The sequence below is a fragment of the Pleurodeles waltl genome, chromosome 4_2, assembly GCF_031143425.1.
Source record: "Pleurodeles waltl isolate 20211129_DDA chromosome 4_2, aPleWal1.hap1.20221129, whole genome shotgun sequence".
NCBI classification, from domain to species: domain Eukaryota; kingdom Metazoa; phylum Chordata; class Amphibia; order Caudata; family Salamandridae; genus Pleurodeles; species Pleurodeles waltl.
The window spans coordinates 407426637-407433101 of record NC_090443.1 but is presented as its reverse complement, the minus strand read 5'-3'; the positions used below and the strand labels follow the sequence as shown (position 1 = coordinate 407433101).

Genomic DNA, 6465 nt, shown 5'->3' with positions numbered 1-6465 from the left:
GCTCTTTTCGTTGCAGGGCATTGATCTACCTGTAAATGTTCGAGGGTGTTTGATTTCTGTACGATGGAGTTAAAAAAGGTAGATTTGAATAATTGTGACATATAATTCACAATAACATTTTCGGAAAAAACTTTGTACTTTAGGTAAACATCCAAATGCAGCAATTAGCAATACAACGGTGCCCGGACAACCGCTTTAAGGGCCTCCCACTGTGCACCAACACATGGTGCTGCGTGTTTAGTTACTTTTCATCCCATTGAGATAGAAACAACGTTGCTAAATCTGAAGATTATACATAAAACGATTGTGGCAAATCAATTGTTGGATGGACTGTAAGTAAACACTAGAACTCAAATGTATTGTATTTTTAGTCATCCAGATAAACCACGACAAAGACTCATTTCCTCACCATACCTTTCAGTCCTCTCCAGGACTGAAACATCAAACCCACTAGATCACCCATAGCCTACCACTTTGAAAAGCATCAAAAAGGCCAAATCGATGTACAGAGAATACTTTGAGAGGACCTGAATGGGGAGCTCAACCAAATCAGGCATACCGTTTCATACTTCGTAACACACAGTACTAGGGAGAAAAAAAACATAAATCATGAAAGTTAACAGGCTACATAATGAAATTATATTTTAGAGTGTTAACCTCCACGGTGATCACGTGTAGGAATTAAGCTAAAGGATAATTGTCCTGGCAAAGACTGGTTTCAATGTCTGCATTTAACTAGTCACACATTGCTTTTGTCAAAGTTATAAGTTGAGCTTAACGCGAAGTACTGGTGCAACTTTGGAATGTGACGTAGCAAGTAGTGCTTTATTTCATACCGATGACCGCCGTCCATCACAATGTTTTGACATTCCCATTAACGTCTGTGCAGTGATTCATGAAAACTTAGGCAGGGTTAATGTACCTTTTAAGGCCCAACTGGATGCGTGGGGACCATTGTTGGATGCCCATAATTTTAGATGTACGTGTGGAATGCTGGCATTTGGTGTTTACCCTCCGTCTTCCATGATTTTGTGTGAGGTAAGTTCAGATTGCTCCTCAGCACTTTTGCATGAACGCTGAAGCTTTTGCACTTTTCGGGGGCATGGACGTATAGTGTAGCTAGTAGAGGCTGTGATGTGAGATGCAAGAGTAGTGGACAGGATTTTTCCTATAAACATAATCTGCTGAGGCTGTCAAGTTTCTGACTTGTATTACCAGGAATCTTGTGTCTAAAATGTTTTAATTGCTTTTAGGAACAGGAGATGGACCGACCAACTAATGAAAGTAGGTAAACGTGGTCTTGTACCGGCTAATTTGTTGATGTTTTAAGCTCTGCTTCTCGCTGCCTTCCCTAAAGAATCTATTTAAAAAAACTTGTATATTCTCGATATTGCATGGCTCAAAAAAGGTTTGGAAAGAGCTAGGTGGTTGTTGTTAACGCCAAAGTTAACGCAAATCCACGTTGAATGGCTTGCTAATAATAAAAAAAAAAAAAGTCACATAACTGACTTTTAAAACGCGAGTCTCGCTTGGACTAATTAAGAATGCGTATATTAACTTTTGAAAGAGCGCAGACTGCATGGCATGTCATTGGTGCTCTTTACCTGTAGCAGCGGTACCAAGTACCAAACCCATTTATTGAAGACTTTAGTTTATGGAGAAATTAAACCTTGCGGAAGTTCATGGGTTATCCTAAACTTGTTCAGTAGATTGTACTATGCCTTGGGTTAATTTATTTTGTTCAAGGGTTTGATTTGGCTACATTTGTTGCTGAAAGGTTTGCATATTTACTTTATCCGTTTTACTTATACGGATGCTCTCGTGTATTAAGTAAATGTTCCAAAGTTTATAAAATGCTCGATGCGTATGTGATGCGTGTTATTTTTTATTTTTTATTTTTGCCTAAGTTAAGCAGCTGCTTCATCCGATTCCTTGGGGTTTTTTAACGGGGGAATTGCTTGTAATAGTCTTACAGCGCTGCACTAATGTAATACACAGCAAGTCTACGCCAAGATTGATACAGTGATGAGCACATAGTTCAGCAGATGAACAGTGGTGAATAAGAGCTTTTGTCTTTTGCTCCTATCTGATGTATTGATCTTTTATGGCCACATCAGCAGTTGGTATGTAATGTATGTAGGGAAGCTAATGCAGATCCTGTACTTTTTTCTTTTAAGCCTCAAGCGACGGACGATTTGAAGGTAAGTGCCTTTTTTTAATCTGTTTTTCTTCCTAGTTTAGTACTTGTTTTCAGAGTTAGATTTTCCTATCGTTGGCATTTCTCTTCTGCTTTATTTGACTCGTGTCTCGCAGGTCAAGCTGCTCATCATCTGAGATTTGAATTTGGCTTGTTATAAAGCAATGTAGGAAGCTGGCCTGCTGTGTGGTGGGGACCTATGGTACTTGAGCCTTATACCAGGTCCAGGTATCCCCTCTTAGTGAAGTATTGGAAGTGCCTAGAAGCCAGACTCTCTAGAGGTAGCTGTGGAGAAGCAGCTAAGGCTTATCTAGGAGACATGCAAAGCTCATACAATACCACTGTAGTCACACAGCACTTACACACAGGAAAGAAAACACTAATTTGTACAAAAATAAAGGTATTTCTGGTTTAGAACAGAATACCATAAATTACTAGCAGGGCAACCCTCCAATAGGAGCTGAGTAATACACTAAATATATACACTAGTTATCAGAAATGGGCATAGAAAACAGTGCAAATAGCAATAACCAATAGTGACTCTACGGGGAGCACAAACTGAAAAAATGGAATGCGAACACAAGATCCTCACTTAGGTAAGTGGAATGTGTAGAGGAGAGCTGGGAGTACTAGAGAACCACAGAGGTAAGTAACAAAGTACCCCCCAGCGACTAGGAAAGGAGGAGTAAATCACTGGAACGTCCCCAAACTACCCAAAATGAATAAGACACCTAGAGAAGTCTGCAAGAAAACCAGCGGTGGATTACTGAAGAAAGACCTGTGGAGAGAGGGGACGGAGTACAGGTCAGCACTGCAGCTGTGGAGCAGGAGATTAGTGTAGATGATGTCAAACACTAAAGTGAAGATTGCAGATGTGTGTCGGTGCAGGAATTCCACCAACATGCCTTGGGAAAGGCAAGCTTGCGGTTAGTGGGAAAGCAGTGCTGCCAGGGACCAGCAAGACCCAGAAGGACTCTCCTCAGGAGGGGGAGTCACAGGGGATCCTCAGTGTCGCAGAGAGTCCACAGACAGGAGCACAGGCAGGAGAGATCCACACAGCCGGTCGTTGCTTGCTGTGGGTGCCTGTGGTTGCAGGCGAGTGACTCCTTCACTCCAACGATAATTCCTCCTTGCGCATGCTGAAGCGGTGCTGTCCTCTGAGAATGCTCCGCTGCAGTAATGTTGCAAAGCTGGCAGAAGTTAAAGAAACAAAGTTGCAGAAGAGTCTTCTTCCTTTGTTTGCAACATGGTCGGTTCCTGGAGGTTCTAGTGGCCAGAAGTTGAAGTGGGGGTTCCAAAGGAATCCTGCTGGAGTCTTGCAAGCCAAATCTGGAGACCCTAATTGTCCCTGAAAGGGGGATTGGTCACATAACCAGGTAAACACCTATCGGGGTGGGGAGATCCTGCCTGGCTTGGCCACTCAGATGCTCCCAGAGTTCACTGCCAACCTTGGAAACAAGATGTCAGAACCCAGGGACGCCCCCGTAGGAGCTCTGGGCACCATCCCTGAGGTGGTGATTGACAAGGGAGAGGTTACTCCTCTTTCCAGTGTCCAGATTTGCACCAGGGCAGAGACTGTGGGTCCTTGAAATTGTGTGGTCTGGTTTATGCTCCAAATGAGCCCTTCAAAGCAAACAAGTGGCCTGGGGAGGCTACCCCTCCCAAGCCAGTCACACCTATTTCCAGAGGGAGAAGAGGATGTTACCTACCTCTCCTGAAGTTCTGCCTTTCTCAACTTGATCAGATCAAACAGCAGGAGAGCAGAAACCTGTCTGAGGGGTGGCAGCAGCTGCGGCTGCCCGGAAAACCATGTAAGACTGGTGGTTTTAGTGCTGGGGGTTATCTAAGGAGCTCCAGAGTGCATGGAATCACTCTCAGTACTTGCAACAGTATTGGGGTATGATTCCAACATGTTTATACCAGCCATGCCCAGGTTTGGAGTTACCATTATGTAGCTGGATAGAGGTAGTGACCCATGTCGAGTATACACGTAAAATGGCATCCTACATGGGGGCACCAGTATGCCAATTGTGGGAAGAAAAGGGTACATTTTAGAGGAGGGAGCAAAACTACTGGGGTCCTGGTTAGCAGGATCCCAGTAGACAGTTAACACAGAGGCAGAAAATTGGGTTAACCATGCCAAGAAAGAGGGTACTTTCCTACAAGAAAGTTTTAATTTAACGCATTCTTTAAATAACAGCGTGGTTTAGAAGAAATTGGCTTGGGTTTTCTCGTCCTTTTTTGCTTGAAGTTCTGACCTTTTCATACAATTCTGGGAATGTGACTCACTGAAACTGTGCAGCCTTCATCCTATTTAGAGGAGTCAACAGTAATGCACCCTATTAGTTTGTGCACTACAGTGAGTAGATAAATATGTTCCATGTCAACTTACGGGGGTTGCTGGCACTACTTGCTTTGCCTTGGGTGATGAGGCGATCAGACTTAACATGCTTGTGGAAGTCTGTATTAGCTCGATCTGATACAGCTTTGTAAGTCCCTCCCCATGAGTATTTACGTGTGTTTTTTTTTTTTTTTAAATCGCTCAAAGGAATATTATTTTTATTTCCTGCATTAACTGTACAATGGTGTAACTCAATAAATTTCTTATGGCATGTCTTCTATGTGAGCCTGTCTGGCACTTACAGCTTGCTTTGTCTTTCTGTGACCCTCAACTATTACGAAAGGCTGCATGGATAGCACACTCAGCAGCACTGGATATCTGTCCCCTCATGAACAATTGTACAAAGGGAGTGTTAGCAAAAGGCCTTGAGGGTACCCTTTGATGTAGCAGTAGGTTAAAAGATCTAACTTTGGAATACTCCTTGTATTCCTCAGGGTCCTCTTGCGTGCCTACATGACCTTTACAAGCGGGACCCTAGGCAACATCAGAAGTGGGCTGCTGGTAGCCTGACTGAGCACTAACTTGTGAAAAGATGTTAAAAGCGCTACTTATATGCTAACAGAAGTAGAGGTAAAGAATCAGTAGGTGTCCTGCACTACTTGGCTCTGAGGAATAGTTTCATATTGCGGACATTGTAGACAAACATGTAAAAGTAGAATAGTTGTGTGGCCTTATTTGTTATTTATGTGACAGCAATATGGTCAACTAATTAAATTGTTTGTGGAGCACACATGATTTTTATTGGTTCTCCCATAGGAAATAGGAGGGAAGGTTAAATGAAGCAATTTACTAGGATCACCTAATTTGGTCAAGTCATGAAGCTGGATTAAAACCAGGACTTTGGTTTACATTGTGGAATACAGTCACTAGATTCGTTCCCTCCCTTTAGTAGGAAGCTAATGCTTAGTATTTAGTTCTTGGCACATGGAGTTAAATAGTTGGTGGCAGACAGAAGCCACACCAGGGCTTGTTTTGATGATTGGACTCAAAACCTTGCTGTGACAGACGTCTGGCTTGGTTCAAACCTTCATTGTCTCACCAGCCTCATATATTGACAACCACAGGAAGGAAATACCTTGACCACGATCTGACAATTGAAACAAACATTTGCTTGAGTTAGAGCTAGTGACGTGAATTCATAACTGGACATTTCTTGCCACATAAACTGGTCAACTCTGCCTCCGAATATGAACTTTTCCTGCCACATAATTCCAGTGGTCCCCCACATAACTAAAGCACTTCGATTTACCTTCTTTCTCCATCTGCAGCCAAAAATTAAAATGTTGCCATTTAGGATTCTAATTTAAATCTGCCATGCTAATTCCAATAGAATACCACTTTCACAACCCCACCATCGGAGTTGCTGTCTGGCTAACACAGTTTCCAAAATAAGACAGCCACGGAGGAGTAACAAGATTAACCAACTAGAACGGTCAGCCAAACATCTAAGTGTTGACACAGTCCATAGTATAATAAGGATATTAAGTTGGCCTGAGTCATGGTCATAATTCCAATAACGAGAGATTAATAAAACATATACTATTATCATATAAACAGTGTAATGCTCAGACCAGCCCCTAGAAGACACCATATTGACAATAGCATTTGTAAGAAACATGGTGATGTTACCATATAGTTAGCCCTTCGAGGGCCAAACCACAGGATAAGAAATTGACAAAGTATTGTTGTGTAACCATATGTTCGATGGCATTTGTAGCTGCAGATACACATGCTGTGCATATCCCGCTATGTAGTGTTGGGCTCGGAGTGTTACAAGTTGTTTTTCTTCGAAGAAGTCTTTTCGAGTCACGAGATCGAGGGACTCCTCCCCTTTCAGCTCCATTGCGCATGGGCGTCGACTCCATCT

The 6465-nt window shown here is 42.6% G+C and overlaps 1 non-coding gene across 1 annotated transcript; it reads left to right on the top strand.

The window, feature by feature from the left end:
• Positions 1-2014: 2014 nt before the first annotated feature.
• On the top strand, positions 2015-2098 carry LOC138294398 (small nucleolar RNA snR60/Z15/Z230/Z193/J17). Its single transcript, XR_011203413.1, has one exon. It is a non-coding gene; the product is annotated as a small nucleolar RNA snR60/Z15/Z230/Z193/J17 (small nucleolar RNA).
• The last annotated feature ends 4367 nt before the right edge of the window (positions 2099-6465 follow it).